At 32.9% G+C, this 17,246-nt stretch overlaps 1 protein-coding gene across 5 annotated transcripts in view; it reads left to right on the top strand.

Annotated features, from left to right (window-relative positions):
• The window catches only part of LOC105217010 (protein decapentaplegic), a 114,051-nt gene that overhangs the window by 77,400 nt on the left and 19,405 nt on the right, over positions 1–17,246 (top strand). For 2 of the 5 annotated variants that reach the window (XM_054228155.1, XM_054228160.1), the window contains exon 2: positions 14,961–16,097. The gene's annotated coding sequence lies outside the window, so the exon portion shown is untranslated. Of the gene's footprint in view, positions 1–4,786; positions 5,135–7,122; positions 7,391–14,960; positions 16,098–17,246 lie in introns of those variants that run through there. The other 3 variants (XM_054228159.1, XM_054228158.1, XM_054228156.1) reach the window with 3 other exon arrangements.

The raw sequence follows: 17,246 nt of genomic DNA, 5'->3' as shown, positions 1-17,246 counted from the left end.
AGATTTAAAGAGTTTAATGAGATCACCAAAGGATAGAGTGCTTCTTTAGGAGTTTGTTAACTTTATTGAAGTCCAATACGTCCCGAATTGACGCAGCTCGACATAACTATGTCAAAAAAGGATTGGTCAAGTTCTTGTCCGAGATCTCTTATATTGACTAGATCTAATCCGTAGTTTAGCCCTTTGATAACCGTTGACTATATCACTTTCGAAACAATAAATCTATAGAAATCTTATATTCTATCCAACTCGCCGAGCAAGAGAGTATGTTTCTAAGAAACTTAAACCAACTATACAGTTAATGCCAAATTACGGGTTGCTTTAGTGCCACGGAAGAGTTTATTAAACTTATATAATAAATAGGCCATACATAGTCATCCTAAAACGTGTGGAATCTCCAGCTTGTCGAATAACATCTCAATAAGGAGAAGAAACTCTCCAAAATTTCAGCAGATATGACACTGAAATGTGGTGTAAGATACAGATTTAGAAATCCTCATGAAGAGACTACATTTTCGAAAGAAATTTTTCTCAATTGATTTTATTGAAATTTTTATTAGAAATAAGCACTCATAAATTGAAACTCTACACAATTTTGAGTCAAACTTACAGAGTAACAAAGAACGCATCGAATCCGTCCTTGTAGCTAATTGGATGAATTATTAGTACCCAAACCAATTTACTTTTTCTATCAAACTAATAAAGTAACGGGGTCTTAAACTCTTTCAAAGTAACCTTTTGAGATTACGATCTCGACAGCTTTGACGATTTGAAAACGATAATTTTTTCTGGGTAACCATTTATATGAGTACTTTTAAAGCTAATAAGGCTTGGTACTCTTGACATCACTGTGTGAGAAAACAGATTATGACTGTTTAATGAACATATTAACTTTGAGTATCTGATTCAATCGGAGAGACAATGGAATCAATTGCTTTCGGGAAAGGTTTGATTTAATAGAGCTTACTCGACATTCTCAGTTAATTGAACTATTACTGTTCAGTTCTATTTATAAAAGTTAAGCGACTTTATTTGAAATATGTTCAGGGATCCTACACTCTGGTTGATATAAGAGCTTTAGTAATGAGGACGGATCTTACAACCTTCTAAGCAGTCGCCTTGATTTTTTTCACTCAATGTCAAGATATGTGATATATTATTTATAACAGTCACACGACGGAGGAGTTTCAAGACGAGAGAAGATCATGCACGTGCCGAAAATTAAATCTGACTCCCAAAAATTGTTTATATTTCGAAAAAGTCACTATGTCTGGCTTGTTGAGTTTGCGGAAATGTGAGTCTTAGTGTAAACAGTAGAGGGCAATCACATCAAGTCAAATTTATATAGAAATATATATGGTTATATTCACAAAAGTTATCAAAAATCACAAACCAGATAAAACCAGCGCGTTGACAAAATTTTAAAATATTATATAAATATACAACTCTGCAATACGAGCTCAAAAAACAATTTATATATATTAATGCAACATTATAGATATCGATAAGCGACAATAAAGAAACATTTGTTCGAGTGAAGTGATACTCGGAGTATGTTTCTCATAAACCAGCTGCGCAGTGCGTTTCTGCAACGGCAAGACTGAGCAAATTCCAAAAATACTAATAAAATATAAAATGACAAGCATAAAATAATAAATACCGATTTACTTAAGTACTTGAGAATCGAAAAGCCAACAAAACCTATACCAACAACAACATGAAGAAACACAATTGCGAACATATTGTCTGGCCAAGTTGCTAAAACAAATAAACAACAACAAGAGAAACATGGAGCGTTGAGTGCGAGCAATCACCAGAACATGCACAACAATAATGACAGAAATCGAAGTAACAACAAGAACAACAACAATACAAATAATAATCATAATAAAGAAAACATGAAATGATGGACGTGATTAAACATGCGAAACAGGCGATTGTTGGTTGGGTCCTACTGCTCCTTCTGCTGCATCTCCTCCGACTTGGAACTGCGCTTGACCACATACATACATACATGTATATATTCGTTTGTATGAGTTTCTATAGCTTCGTCTGCACACCAAGTCAGACATTTCGTAGCGGAAATATGTGAAAGTCCTTAGTCCGAATAAAAAAAAAAAAGTCGAAGCTTCCACGCTCATGAGAGATCAGATGAGTGCGATCGTCATGACGAAGCCACGAAGAAGTTGCAACATCAGGCTTGCGCTGCAGATATCAGTGCCACGTCGGCGCAGATGGCAGACGCGTTGGTCCAAATGGTTAGACTTAAGGTCTGTCTGGTAGTTGTTGTCGCTCGTACGCCATTTATATGCAACACAAATACACTCAAGTATATATACATTATAGGTATTTTATATATAAATGAGCATGAATGTCCGCTGGCCAAGCGCAGTCGTCCGTTAAGCCAGTCAGCAAGCCAGCGAGCCATTCAGACGAACAGTCAGCCAACCAACCGTTCGACCAGTCAACGGACAAGTCATAATGGCTTCTAAAGTAATGATGTGGCAACATTCTCTACAACGATCATTAAATATAAAATGAAGCACAAAAGAACAACAACTACACAAATTAAATGAAACGAATTCTTATTGTTGTAGTTGGTTGTTGTTGTTTCTGTTGTTGCGCGCATACCTGCCACAAAACGAAGAAACCAGAATGAATTTTCGTTCTCTATAACGAATTTCGTCAATACCGACAATAGCCATCGTTCAAACTCCATTTCAGCTCCACCTCCTGTGGCATTCTTTCCACACCACCACCACAACAACTATTGTTTAACTTCGATAAAATATTCGTTCATGTATTGTGAACAGTGTTTTAAGTTGATAAAAAGTGAATTAAATTTTTTTCGAAATTCGAAAATTTTTCGATCTTTAATTTTTTCGAAATTCGAAATAACTACTTGAAATTAAAATAGAAAATAATTCGGTTTGAGTGGAAAAAATATATCTCAAATAAAATATTACAAATTACTTTTAGAATTCAACTCTTTCCTGTTTGAAGGATTTCGAAAATACCTCATATTCTAATATAAGATCTTTAGCATGACAGCTACTGAACTAAGAGGCTCAGGAGTATTTAAAATTTCTAATTTGTAACCCCGAAGTATGATCAAAGTCTAAACGCCTGAATGTATACTTCGAATTACGTCAAGTCGTACATTTTTACTAAATTTTAGTTGAAAATTTTCGAAAATGTATTATATAATATATAATCCCCAAAACAGCTCAATTTTTTGCAAGACAAACATTTACGAAAGAAAATTTAAGGCTATATGGATATCAAATAAAGTTCTAGAGTTCGAAAATAAAATTTAATTCGAAATAAAATTACTTCGAAAATTCCTTCGAAATTATTTTTTATTAAATTATTATTTCAAAAAATTATCTCAATTATACACTATCCGAACAAATAACACTTCGAAAAAAAATATTTACTCCTAAATTTTTTCGATTAATATTTTACTTATAAAAAATTATCTCCACTCATTCAAAATCTCAAACCCACAGTGCACAGCCCTTTGACGCCAGTCATGTCGTCAATACGTCTTGCAGCAGCGCATGCGCACACCACAACTCCTCAGCGATGAGATGAGAAGCGACCGTAAACGATGTTGTTTGGGGCTCGACGGAGGCAAGACGATCCATCCAACCATTGTTGTTGAGCACACAGAATACAACAGAGCCACAGCGACGACTTTGGCGGCGCCACAAAATGAAATGAGCCACCAAAAAAGAAACAACAACAATGTGTATATTGAACAAACACAAATACAACAATGAGCACAAAGCGTGCGCGCGCATACACAGATCCCGAATCAGATCCACAGAGCCAAGCGCAAAGTAAGTCACGACAGGTGCTTAAGTGATCCACCAGCGCAGTAGAACAGTTCAAGAGTGCGCGTGTATTGGTTGATGATGTTACTGGTGCTGCTGATAGCGGTGGTGTTGGTGTGCTCGTCGAGTGGCGCAGACGATGAGTCTTCTTCTACGGCTGCGTCACGTCTGCGACGCTGCAATGACGCGCAAAGAACAAACCGAATCGAAAAATAAGAAAACCAAAAAGTTATACGAAAATACAGAAAGCAGACACAAACAACAACAAGAAAGACATCGAAAAAATGTCAGAAGAGCAAGCAGATTATGTCTGCGCGTTGCTCATTCATTTTTTAAGCGACGCGCATTCAGTTCATTGTGTGGCTGTGTGCGCGCGGGTGAGTGCGCGCCCTAAAAGCGCACACACAAGCAACAACAAGTAGATGAAGTAAGAATGAAGGAGTAAATGAATCAACGCGTTTGCTGCCATCACTTTCCGACTTCCAAGTGGCTGCCACATGCTGCGCCACGACGGCTAGCAGTTTTTAACCAATAAAAATTATCCTAATTCATGCTTTCGCTTTAGGCTCCGTTCTCCACATGTATATATTGAAGTGTGGGTGTGTTTGTGGCACTGTTTGCACCTCCCCACCGTAGACGCGCAAGTTTATCCAACAGCATCTCATAGTAACTGTGTGTGCGTGCGCTCAATCGCTTTAAGGTCACTCATTAAGGACCTAAAACTCAAGCTAAGCAGCTCCCAAATAACTTGGTGTACGGCCACCCAGTTCGTCGTTGTGGCACGTTGCGCTCATTTGGTTGACTTTCGTCTTCTTCTTCTTCTTACAAATGATTCTTCTGTTTCTTACAGTTGTATGTGTGTGTGTTTGTGCTTTGACTGCCCCATTGTTCGCCGTTGTCTGTCGGTTGTCTTCTAGTTCCGCTCGTTGTTCGAGACAGTTTGGTGCTGTTCTTAGTCTCTTGCATTATTTAGTTCATCATACGACATGAACCAGATCTCTCGTCACGAAACGTGTGGCGCTCATAATCCCAGTATATATATTTGTATATAGTGTTTGAACTGACTTAACTGTGAAAATAATTGTTTAATTTGTGTTTTTGTGGGCTTTGTTGTTCTCGTAGCGCCTCAGTTTGTGCTAAAGTTCACAGTGTTTCGTGGAAAATGGTGTTTAAAGTTGACGAAAGATAGTGTTAAGTGTAATTGTTGTACTCGTTAATTCGGACAAATAACGAAAAACACACAAAACCGTCGGAAAAACGTGCAGAAAAGTGGATTTTGATTTGATATTTTCGACAAGGTAAAAAAAATATAGATTTTTTTTCGTTTATTATTTTTTTATAATATGTATTAACTGTTCTAAATAAGATCGAAAAATATTTTTTATGTTCGAATTCGAATTTAAATTTTCGAAGTTCGAAATTGAATTTCATAATTTTTTTGCGCTTGAAATACGCTTTCAAAATAAATTTAGTAAAATTTATATTCGAAAATAGAACTTCGAATTCGAACATAAAAAATATTTTCGAAGTTCAATATTTTAAGTTTTTCTTTTCAAATTGTATTACATTTTTGACGTCTTAAAATGATTGAGCAGTTCTAAAAATCAAGTTATTCTTACTCTAATAATAAAATTCAACCGATTAAGTTAAGAAAAAGGCTGTTAAGAAAAGGCTGTCGGCTGAAACCTTAAAGCTACATAGCCCGGATAAAAATGTATAGATAAAATCGACTTCAAATGAAAAAAATTGTAATTACATTATGCCTAAATTGAGATCGATAAAAATTCCAAATATATGAAAATAAATAATTAAAAATATTTTATAAAAATATTTTAGTTTAGGGAATTTCTTCACTTAAAAAAAATACCTCAGATAGAAGTGAGGGCAGGTTTGCATTTGAGATTGTTTTAAAGTCTCTTTCCTACCCTTGAATAGTCGATATCGTTGGCTTAGTATTAAGTTACGTTGTGTATTTCATTGATCATTCATTCGAGCTCTTTTCTCCGTCTAAAGATCTTACTGCAGTTTCCGCTTTTTCACAAATTTGTGGAATTCCTAACAAATCTTTCATTAGAATATACCCAATGAATGAATGACTAAGCAAATTTCTCCATAAATTTACGACAAATTGAACTATTTAAGCTAATGAAGCAATTACGATTAAATTAAGTAATTCATTTGCGGTTTAGCCGACAACCAAAGACCACAGCGCATTATTCTATTGTTTTTGTAACGAACCACAAAATTCACCACACTTCTAGCGGCTCAGAGAGTATTAATTATCATTTAAAGAAAATCAGCGCACTCCAACTATTTGTCTTGACAAATCGCCAAATGAGTTAATCAGCAGTAATTATGAGAGCGATCTACACTCACTCACTCACTCTACGATGGGACCGATCGATAAACAATGAATGAGCGCATTCACTGACTGATAGCGGCTAGAAGAGGCAGTCTATGTATAGAGAGTGTCATTTCTTAGAGTTGATTATCAGCTGCGCCTAAGTCAGACTTTGATTAGAGCATTGTCATGGAAGGAAATGATCTTGTTGTGCTGATGACGCAGTGATCGTCATTTTATTTCGTAGATGTCGAAATTTTTTTTATAAGTAAGACAAGATGAGTCACAGTCATTTCAATTTAATCATTAAAAAATCACATAAAATATTGCATTATATCAACTTAATATTGCTGCTGATCAGCTGCAGCATTGATCGTGAGATGAAGCGCTTCTGAACGCTCAAGTTCGTACACATACATTTGAAGAGTCTATATTGTATTTCATACTCAAGCGCGACTTGTGTGTGTCTCACAGTTCGCTAAAGTACCGGCAAATAGCGTAAAGTCACACGCTCTCACGCTACCAAGCAACTAGTGAGCTAGTATCTTCAGTGTACTTTTCTCCAGCATTTGGCAACTCAATTTTGCTGAGCACTTTTGCAGGCGCGCTCACTCACTCAGCGCCCATCTAAACGACTCAACCTCGGTGCTACTCGGCAGTGTTATATTTTTGCCGAAAAAAATTGTGTTCGTGAAACCCTATGGTGTTGGTGTTGTTGTTGGCGGCGTTGCTACTTATGTATTGGTGGTCGTATTGCTGTTGGTAGTGCTCCGTTTGTTGGTCGTTGGCTAAAGGGGCTCTGATTATTATTTTATTTTATTTTTTTTGCATTTTGGTTGTATTTTTTTTTCGTTTGTTTTCGTAGTTTCTTGTAGTATGCTCGTGTATGCACGATCGCATGTTGGATCGGCAGATCGGTTGGTTGGTTTTGTGGCACAGGTAGACAGTAAGGCGTTAGTCGTTCTACAGCGCTGATCGAGTTTAAATCTATTTTACGGTATAAAAAGCAAATATCGATCGTTACAAAAGATCGGTAACGCGCCGCTTCTTGTTTCAAAATAATTTTGAAAATTTTTGAATATTAAACAATTACAAAACAGAGCGCGTATTTTAATTACTAATTAAATGTATGTGGAAGGTGTTTTTATATAATGAAAGAAAGCAGCGGTACTTAATTAACTTGTACGTGAAGTATAAAATTATTTGTTTAACGGTAATAGTTGTATTCTTTGTGTGATCAATTAATTAAAATAAATTCAAAATATTGTTGGAAAGCGGTTGTTCGATGACTGAGCATATTCTGTGTTGAGTTTTGAAATATTTTCGAAAACAATTGTTCTTTGATTACACTCAAGTGTGGTGTTGAGACTAATGTGGTTTATAAGCAACAGTTTAACTGCAGCAAATTTCTTAATTTAGTGACTTTATCGATCTGTGATCTCTTTTAAGCAAAAAAAAAAAACGTTATGAATATAAGCAAAGTTATTAGAAAAGAAAAAAATGTTCTTTTCTTGACAATAGCTGTGTTAATTAAAGATGTGCAAGAATTTTGAAATCCTCCAATATTCTCATATGTGAAAGAGTGATCCTAAAACTTAACATTTTAAGAGATACTTGTGTACCATTGTCTTTATGATATGCCTTAAGTGAAATATTTGGACTATACTGTTTTTGAAAACTATAACTGTCATAGTGATTACGAATACTATTACGGTAATGGAAAATGCTCAATACAATTACGTTAGACAAAATTATTACGAAGCCATCTCAGGTCAATAAATTCATATTAGAGTTTCGTTTTATGGAAAAAAATGTCTGAACATTTGTGACAAATTATACCAACAAAAATTTCAAAAAAAAATGTAATTAGAAATTACTTAAATATTGTTGAGTAATTAAAAAGTAATCATTAATACTTTGTTACCTTATTTGCGATTCAATTTTGAAAAAGTATTTGTGCGGTAATTAATACTTGGTAATTAATTACATTATAATTACATACTGTGTGAACTGATTTTTCAAACTAATATTAGATAATTCCATCCTAAGTTATCTATGATTAAAAAAATCAGTAGTTAAAAATATTAAGTAATGATTACTAAGTAATTAATTTAGATTAAATGGTTTTCAATAATGTTATCCTGCTAAAATTCCGTTGTATTGCAATCGTATTAATATAAAATGCTGATTCCAACCACAAACAATTGCCGTAAATAATTGTAATTTAATTGGAATTGACTCATAGTGAATTACTTTTTCATTACTTCAAAAATAATAAACCATAGTATTTCGAAATTGAAGTATATTATCAATTCCAACCCAACTACTTTCGATTTGGCGTTTCATTACCCCAAATGAAGTACCTCTTCATGTGGGTAATGATTACTTGGTAATCAATTACATTTCAAATTTGTGATTACTTCCTAAAAATGTAATTGAGATGAGATCTTCAAACGAATGCTTACTATTTTCACAAGTCAAACAATGCTACATATGTAATGATTACCCGTCTCAATTGAGAAGAATAAAATTTAATAGAGTAAAAGCAAAAAAAAAAATAAGCCACTTTATGATCTGAACAGCTAGCAAATATTTAACGCGATGTTGAGCGAAATTTCAGTGAAACAATTAAAAGATTCCACAGCCAATTTGATAAAACAAATAAACAAATTTTGCGCAAATAAATTTTAGCACATAATATCTGCTATGAAGATACATGTATGTATAGATTCTATATATTAGCCAATAATGCGAGTACACGCACTCATAAAATACCGCAAATGCAAATGAGTATAAAAAAACAAAGTAAAAGCAATCACTCAAGGTCACAACAACAATAAGTTTACTATTAAAATTTTTTAAATAAATAAATATTTAATACAAAAATTAGAAATTGATAGAAAATTTAAAAAAAAAATAAAATTAACTTCCTTTTGTTTTTCGAGCATAACAACAAATACACCTTGTTGTAAAAACAAAATCAAAATAAAATAAAAAACTAAAAAAAAATTATGCAAAAAATTCCAAAAATGCACAGAGTCAGAGTACAGAGTAAAATAACCGAAACAAGTTACAAAATTACAACAATAACAACAACAATGACAACAAATAAAAATTGATTTCATTGGAATGTCAACCGACAAGTTGTAAAGAAAACCCCAAGTGGAGGACGTTGCAGCGGCAAACATGTTGCTGCTGCTTACAGCTGTTTGTCTGCTGTTGCTGCTGCTCTCATTGTTGTTGCTGTTTTTTGTTTATTTTTTCTTGTTTATTTCTCTTTTGTTTTCCACTATTATTAACTGTTGCTGAACGGAAGAAAAAGAAGTAGTAAATAAGTAGGCGTGAGCCGAAGAGGAAGAGTGTGAGCGACCGGTGGCCGGTGGCTGGTGCTTGGTGACCGGCGGCAGCTGAAAATTCAGCGTGAATTTTAATTAAAATAAAATCAAAAGTGTGTGAATCAGGCACAAAGCAAATATATATAACACAAGCTTAATCAATGCAAGTCAATACATTAACGATATTCAAATTGTCAGTTCAAAGTTATTTGGATTACTGTGTCAGCGGAAAAAGTGAAATAATATTGTAGAAGAATGTACACATACAAACATACCTTTGTACATAATATTACAAGCTTTGGAGTTTGTATGTATGTAACTGAAACTTAGTCTAGTTGAGGCTTAATAGCGGAGGCTTTGTTTGGCAAAGTTATAGCTAACGGTAATATTTATATGTGATCAGACCTTAAAATTATAACAAAAAATATGGCAAATGACTTACCGTATTTAATTCAGTGGGTTAATGCTGTATATGCAAACGTTTTTTAAATCTGTAAAGAGATCAAATAAAGTAAGAAATTAGAAAAAAAATTAAATTTATTGACGTCAGTACGAAATTTCCGTAAAAAAGGCTTTAAAGCTTAACTTAAAAATTTTTTAAGATCACCAAGATCAGCGTAATACGAATTTTGAACAAAAAATGTTGAATTCACTTCAATTTCGCATCAGCTCTGTTTTTCTCGCACTAATTTTTCTGTGGGCCTCTCATGATGAGTTCAAAAATGCTATTTTCGAAAATTAGTATGTTATTTTTTTTTTATATTAAAATCCTGAACTCACGTTTTAGAAGATAGATTATATGTACGTTTATAGATTTTTTCAAAATTTTAATAATTTCTGGAAATTTTAGTATAGGTTTCTGTTTAAACTAATAATTTCAAAATAGTTTCCATATCAAAAAGTTTTAAAAAGATTACTATTTGAATATGCACTTATCCATTCCGCGTTATCTTAAAAAAATAAATATATTTTTAAGAATCTAAAATTTTGAACTCAAAACTTTCCAAAATCTCGGTTTTAATTTTTTAACATCGTTTATAAATTTAACACGTTTTAGGATTTTGTTTTTGGATTTCAAAATTAAATATTTTTCCAATGAGTTTTCCAAATTTATGTTTTCAAAATATCAATTTTAGAATTTCAATATTTTTTCTTCAAAATTATTTCAACTTCAATTTTAGAATTTCAATATTTTTTCTTTAAAATTATTTCAACTTTGTATTCTAATATTTCACTTTTAACATTACTTTCAATTAATTGTTCAACATTTTCAAAGTTTCCATATTTTTAACTAAATATTTTAATTGAAAATTTTCAAAATCAAGGTTTTCAAAAATTTTAAATTTTTAATGATTTAAAAAAAATTTTATTTCTAATATTTCACTTTTAACATTACTTTCAATTAATTGTTCAACATTTTCAAAGTTTCCATATTTTTAACTAAATATTTTAATTGAAAATTTTCAAAATCAAGGTTTTCAAAAATTTTAAATTTTTAATGATTTAAAAAAAATTTTATTTCTAATATTTCACTTTTAACATTACTTTTCAATTAATTGTTCAACATTTTCAAAGTTTCCATATTTTTAACTAAATATTTTAATTGAAAATTTTCAAAATTAAGGATTTCAAAACTTTTATGTTTCTTAATTATTTCAATTTTTTTTTAAATATATTTTCTTTACTATGCGTAGGTTCTTCCTACCAGTAAGTAAATTTGTAACGCTTAAAACTAACAAAATAATAAAAAAAATTCAAAACCAAACATTTTTGACTTACGCACTTCTTGCTGTACGAAAACCAATAAATTGCATTCAACTTTATAATGTTAAATGTGGAGAAAATCACACAACAACACAACAAGTGATAGCAACTAACAATCAATAAATCGTATGCAACACACAACAAACAGCTAGCAACAACAACAAATAAGCAAGTAGAAAAAAAATCAAAATCATTGCAGCAGTCAGTAAAGGAAAAATTGTCAGTCAAAATGACACAGATTACTAGATATGCATGACTGTATGTGTATGTACATATGTAGTATAGAGACAGATAAACAAACAGACGGACAACATTTTGCTTTATAACTGTGATTTTATGCATAGCGAGTACAGCTAGCTAGTAGTATGGCAGCCGGCTAGTCGGCCGATCAGGCAACACTGAGCCAAACATTTCGGCAGTCAGTTAGACAGCTAGCCACCAGCCACCTGTGTGGATATCGAGTTTTATTTTAATATTAATACGCTGTCAATGTATTAACAACGGCTCAAATAACAACGACAGTAACAACTGCAACAACAACAACAACAACAAGCGACAATACATGTCAATAATAAAAACAAAAATTATCTTGTATATTTTTACAATTTTTTTTTTGATTTTTTCACTTCATTTTAATCAACTTATAACTGGATTTATGTTTTTTCACGCATTTCATTTCGTTTAGATTATTTATTCGTCTTATTTACTTTTAGTATTTTTTATTTGGATTTTTATTATTTTTGTTTTTCTTTCGCCACAAACGTATTTTGTGTGTGTGTGTGTGTACAAAAAACAATTAATTTATTTTTGCTTTAGCTCTTGTGCTTTGCTGTAAATTGTTGTAAATTGTATAAACAAACGGCAAACTTAAGCGAAAAATAACATACACATACAACGTACAACAACAACAATAATAATAATGATTTACACAAAGTACTTGTACATTTTGTGTAATTGTAATTTAATGTAAGCAAACGTTCAAGTAACACACAGCACGGAGCAATCGAAAATTAAAAAAAAATATTATGACAAACAAATTATAGCAAAAAAATTGTGGGGAAAAATTTTAGTTAAAATAGTCATTGTAAAAAAAATAAAAATTAAATATGTATCAAAATCAAATTTATAGCAAAAAAATTATGGCAAACAAATTATAGCAAAAAAATGATGGCAAACAAACTTTAGTAAAAAATAATTATACTAAAATATAGAGAAAAAAATTTTGAAAAAATATAGCAAACAAATTATGGCAAAAAATTATAGCAAAAAATTATGCCAAACAAACTATAGCAATGAAAATTATATTAAAAATAAAATTATAGCAAAAAAACAATGATGGCGTAAAAAAATACAGGAAAAATGTATAGCACAAGCATTATAGCAAACAAATTATTGCTAAGAAAATCAATACCTAACATTTTCATTTCATTTATTTTATTTACTGTTTTTTTTATTTTTTTCCGCGCGCTTATTTCACTCGCTTCACGCTTTGCGTCGCGGCACACGTCGGTTTCACGGTGCGTATACGCAAAGTCTCCAATTACATGTTGGTTGTTGGAAACATTACCGACGGTGGCGACAGCGTTGAAAATTATTACGATACACAATTTACTCATTTATTATTTTTATTATTTTTTGAACTTTTCTGTTTTGTATGTTTGTTTATGAAATCCCAAAACAACAATAACAACTGATTATAATAAAAATAATAAAACACAAAACACTTGCAGCTCGACTACATGCGCTGCAATGAGTAACTGGAAAGCATTACTTTTTCAACCCTGAACACGTGCCGTCAGTGCGTGGCACGCGTATACTTGTGGATTTGTATAAATACTTTTAATTAAAAGCGACGCTGTTTAGCATTACAAACATTACAAAGAGTTCAAAAAGACTGAATAATATGTGGTATATGCCAAAATATAGAAACTTTAAAGTTATCAGATGCATTGAAGAATCATTCGATCATTGAAAGCCAAATGGAAAGATATTATAATTGTAGTTTTTGAAAATATTTTCGAAATATTATATTTTTTCATACCTATTTTTTTTAAGCTAATTCTGAATTATTTCTAAAATAATATATAAATTCTCCATAAAAACTCCGTAGAGTAGTTATAGAATTTTTTTTCACAGAAAATAAAATTTAAGTCATTTAAACAAATAATTAAATGCGTCGGTTTATAGCAAAAAAGTGCTAAGTTCAATTAGCAAAAACTTAATAATCAAAGAGAAATCAACATTAATAAATATTTAATTTCTTACTCAAGCAATTCTGATCTAGTTTTCGATAATTCGATCGGGTTTTCGCAGTTTAGCTATACTTTTCAAATTTTTTTCTCTCAATTTGAATGAAATATCAAAGGATATTTAAAAGTCGAATAACTTTTGGTAAATACTAGTATACTAATGCAAAATAGTATTTTAAATTAAATGCTAAACATTCATATTATTTTTTCTACGATTCTGCAAGGAATTTTATCCTTTTTCCGGAAAGAAGAAGCATACATTTAGGCGCTTGTGTTATCTAAGTGATTTCATTATTATAACATAACAATGTTGACTTAATTTTGGGAAAATAGTTAAATAGTATTGTTTATAGAATAAATTTTAACTTCCCTAACTGGAATCATCGTAATCCACAAAAAAAAAAAATTCGAGTTAAGGAAGTTCGGGTTATGGAAGTTCAACTGTACATACGAAGTGAACGTGTCAAATAAGTTTATTATTTTACTGGAAGAGAGCTTCTAGGCGCTTCTACTGACAAAAAATATATTTATATTTTGTGAGAACAAATCTTTGGTTTTTATTTGAAATATATAATAATTTGGAGCTCGCTAAGTGACACTAATTTTGATAATACTAACCGATAAGGAGAACTGTCATGACCTGGGGATCTTACTATGTATGCCTAGCGTTAGTGTTATGCTTTTGAGGTCGCTGAATCCGAATCCGAGGTTTTCATTTAACCCCATCAGAATAAGGTTTTGACATAACCTCAGAAAACCAATATGGCGGACAGCGTTTTTAAAACGTCATCGGTTTCGCAGGAAACGTTATTGGGGATTTGCGCGGTCGCTGATTACGAATCCGATGTTGGTTTTTTAAAATTCAAAATGGCGGAACCAATATGGCGGACGCTATTTTGAAAAATTCAACGGAATCGCTCTAAACTCGTTACTCGGGGGTTAACAGGATACTTTTAATTACTAATACTTCCTTCGCCTGATATAATCAAATCAAGCTCACATTTAACTGTTGGTTTAAGTTTAATATTATTATACAAAGAGTATTTTCATGAAATTCGGTATAGGTTAGGGATAATATAGTTACTTCGGAATGGCTTTTTTCACAGTTCATTCGAAATTTTATGACTGAAAATGTAATTTTGAACAAAAAAAAAGCGATTCAAATTTCCTTAGGCATTTTTCAAACTCAAAAGTAATTGAAAAAAAATATATAATAAAAAATATGTTGAAACTACTAGGAATAGCTCAAATATATCGAATTAATGCACCGCAAACAACCGCAATCCCCCAAAAAATGCATTCCAATTATTATTAAAGTACACACACTCATACATACAAACACAAATGTTTGCACTTGAATGTCATCCGAAACTTTGAGAACTAAATACATTTTTGCAATTTTATTAATTACACAAATTTCTTTCCAAAATGCCAGATTGCAACATTAACAAAGAAAATATTACAAAAAGCCAACAACAACAATAACAAGAATAAAGCTATTGCAAGTCTGAAACAAAGCAAAGTGGAGTATCTTACAATTAAATTGTGTGAAAAAATGTGCAATGACATACAAACCAACAAACACACAAACAAACAAATAAGCGAGTGCATGCGCTGTAAGATGAACGCCAGTGAGTAAAACCAGTGTTGTCAAATTGCATGCAACTTGTTGTAAGCGACACCGCAGCGGCTACGGTTACACATGAACAAAGCGAACAGCAATTGCAAAAACAACAACAAATTGGCAGCAAACAGCCACAAAGGTGCCGAAAATTCTAGAACAAATGACAACAACAACAAGAACACTAACTAAGCAATAACTGTAAAACAAAGCGAAGAGTAGAACGAAATTCAGTGTCATCGTCAGCAATTGTGACATTTGCGTCATCAGACAGCAACAACAAAAAGAACAGCAACGCGAAAAGAAACATTGACCAATAAGCCAGCAAGCCAGCCAATGGGCCAAAGCCGCCATTTGAGCTGCAATCAACATCAGCAAACAGCAAACATATATTTCTGCACTAAAACAATAACAACAACAAGTGTATATTAGAGTTGCCACAAAGCGCCAAATAAGTAGTGCATAGCACTCTTTGCTCCCTCTTCATCGAACAGACGCTGTCTCATTCACTCATTCTCTCCGTCTCTATCTCCCTCTCTCTCTCTCTCCGTTCTACAAATTGATTGAACAGTCTAAATGTTGTTGCCGTCACCAGCGTTAACAGCACATTTGCCAAGAGTTGAGCGTTTAGTGCCAGCAGAAACGTCAGCGACGCCGGCGGCACTGTCTACAGCCAATAGAGCAACCAACAGCAGATTGTGCAGCAAAAGCACAAGTGCAGCGTCAATTGACGAGGTGGCAGTTGAAAAAGTGCTCTTTCTACGACAACAATCCGGACTTAATCACTTCAAATATAAATATCAACAACAAGTGAAGCGGCGGCAACATCTGCGGCAAGCAACACATCTGCGTTATTCCATCAACTGTACCCGCAATTCCCAGTCACTGTGTGCAATTAGTCGAGCCAACGCAACCTAAGCGACATCTCTGGGTAGCAAAGAAAGTTAAAAGGTAATTGTTGAAGATAGTCTTTTGAAATGTTTATATATTGTAAATTGTTAAAATGATGTAGTGGATGAGCGATATGGTTGAAGCGATATGCCAATGGTTGAGTTGACGCCATCTGAGTGGCATTGGTAGTCTTTTTTATCTGAAACTAAGGTTCCGGTTGAGTCAGCTGTCTCGTGCACTACATCCTCCTGTTCATTAGATTTGCATTATATCGGCATAAAGGACAGTTCATATCGGTAACTTTTTTCATCGAGTTCTTATCCTTTTATTGAGTGGGTTTCCATACTAGCGACTTAAGAGGCCGACCGGACAGTTCCTCTCTATAACCTCTTCATCTGGTTGTTGGGTTAGCTGTCTTTCGCAAATAAGGGGATGCCGACTTTATCGACTTTAAAATATTTTTTTACTGCAACCTTGTCATCGAGTTCTTAAGTTCCGCTTGGGTAGAATGTCTCTCGAATATACTGAGGTTTCGCCTTTAAGTCAATAGTCCTTCTGTAATAAATATGTTTGGACGAACCTCAAATTATGGGAATCAAGAGATCATTAGCTTAGTATTGACGTAAACATGGAGATCATGATCTTTTATCTTTGAGCGGTACAACGAAACTTTTTTCCACATCCTGACATTAAAAATTTGGTATTATTGCTTTTCTATGGATTTTCGAGGTTATATTATTCATGAAAATCGAGGATCGACGGCAAATCTGCTTTGTCACGTCTTATAGAACTCCATAACCCAACATAACCTCTGTTAAAGTATGCTAAGCTGTGTTGATGTTGCTTCGAGGCATTGCAAAAGCAGATTCCATAAACTTATCTTTCGGAGGACATCATTCTTTTCCGTACCATTTTTTAAACGAGTTCTTAAGCTCCCGTTAAGTCGGTTATATCGTGCACTATGTCCTTCTATTGATTGGATTTCCACACCAACGACTTAATGGATCGACAGGACAGTTCCTCTCTGCAACCTTTCTCATCTAGTTGTTGGGTTGACTGTCTTTCGCTAATAATGGGATTCCGACCTTATCGACTTTACAATAAATCGTTGCTGCAACGTTTTCATCGATTTCTTCAGTTCCGGTTGAGTCGTATGTCTCTCGAATACACTATTGTTTTAAGTCAATACTAGTGAATATTTTTGGACGA

Source organism: Zeugodacus cucurbitae, chromosome 3 (assembly GCF_028554725.1).
Source record: "Zeugodacus cucurbitae isolate PBARC_wt_2022May chromosome 3, idZeuCucr1.2, whole genome shotgun sequence".
NCBI classification, from domain to species: Eukaryota; Metazoa; Arthropoda; class Insecta; order Diptera; family Tephritidae; genus Zeugodacus; species Zeugodacus cucurbitae.
The sequence above is the reverse complement of the archived record's forward strand: the minus strand, read 5'-3'. Positions and strand labels throughout refer to the sequence as shown.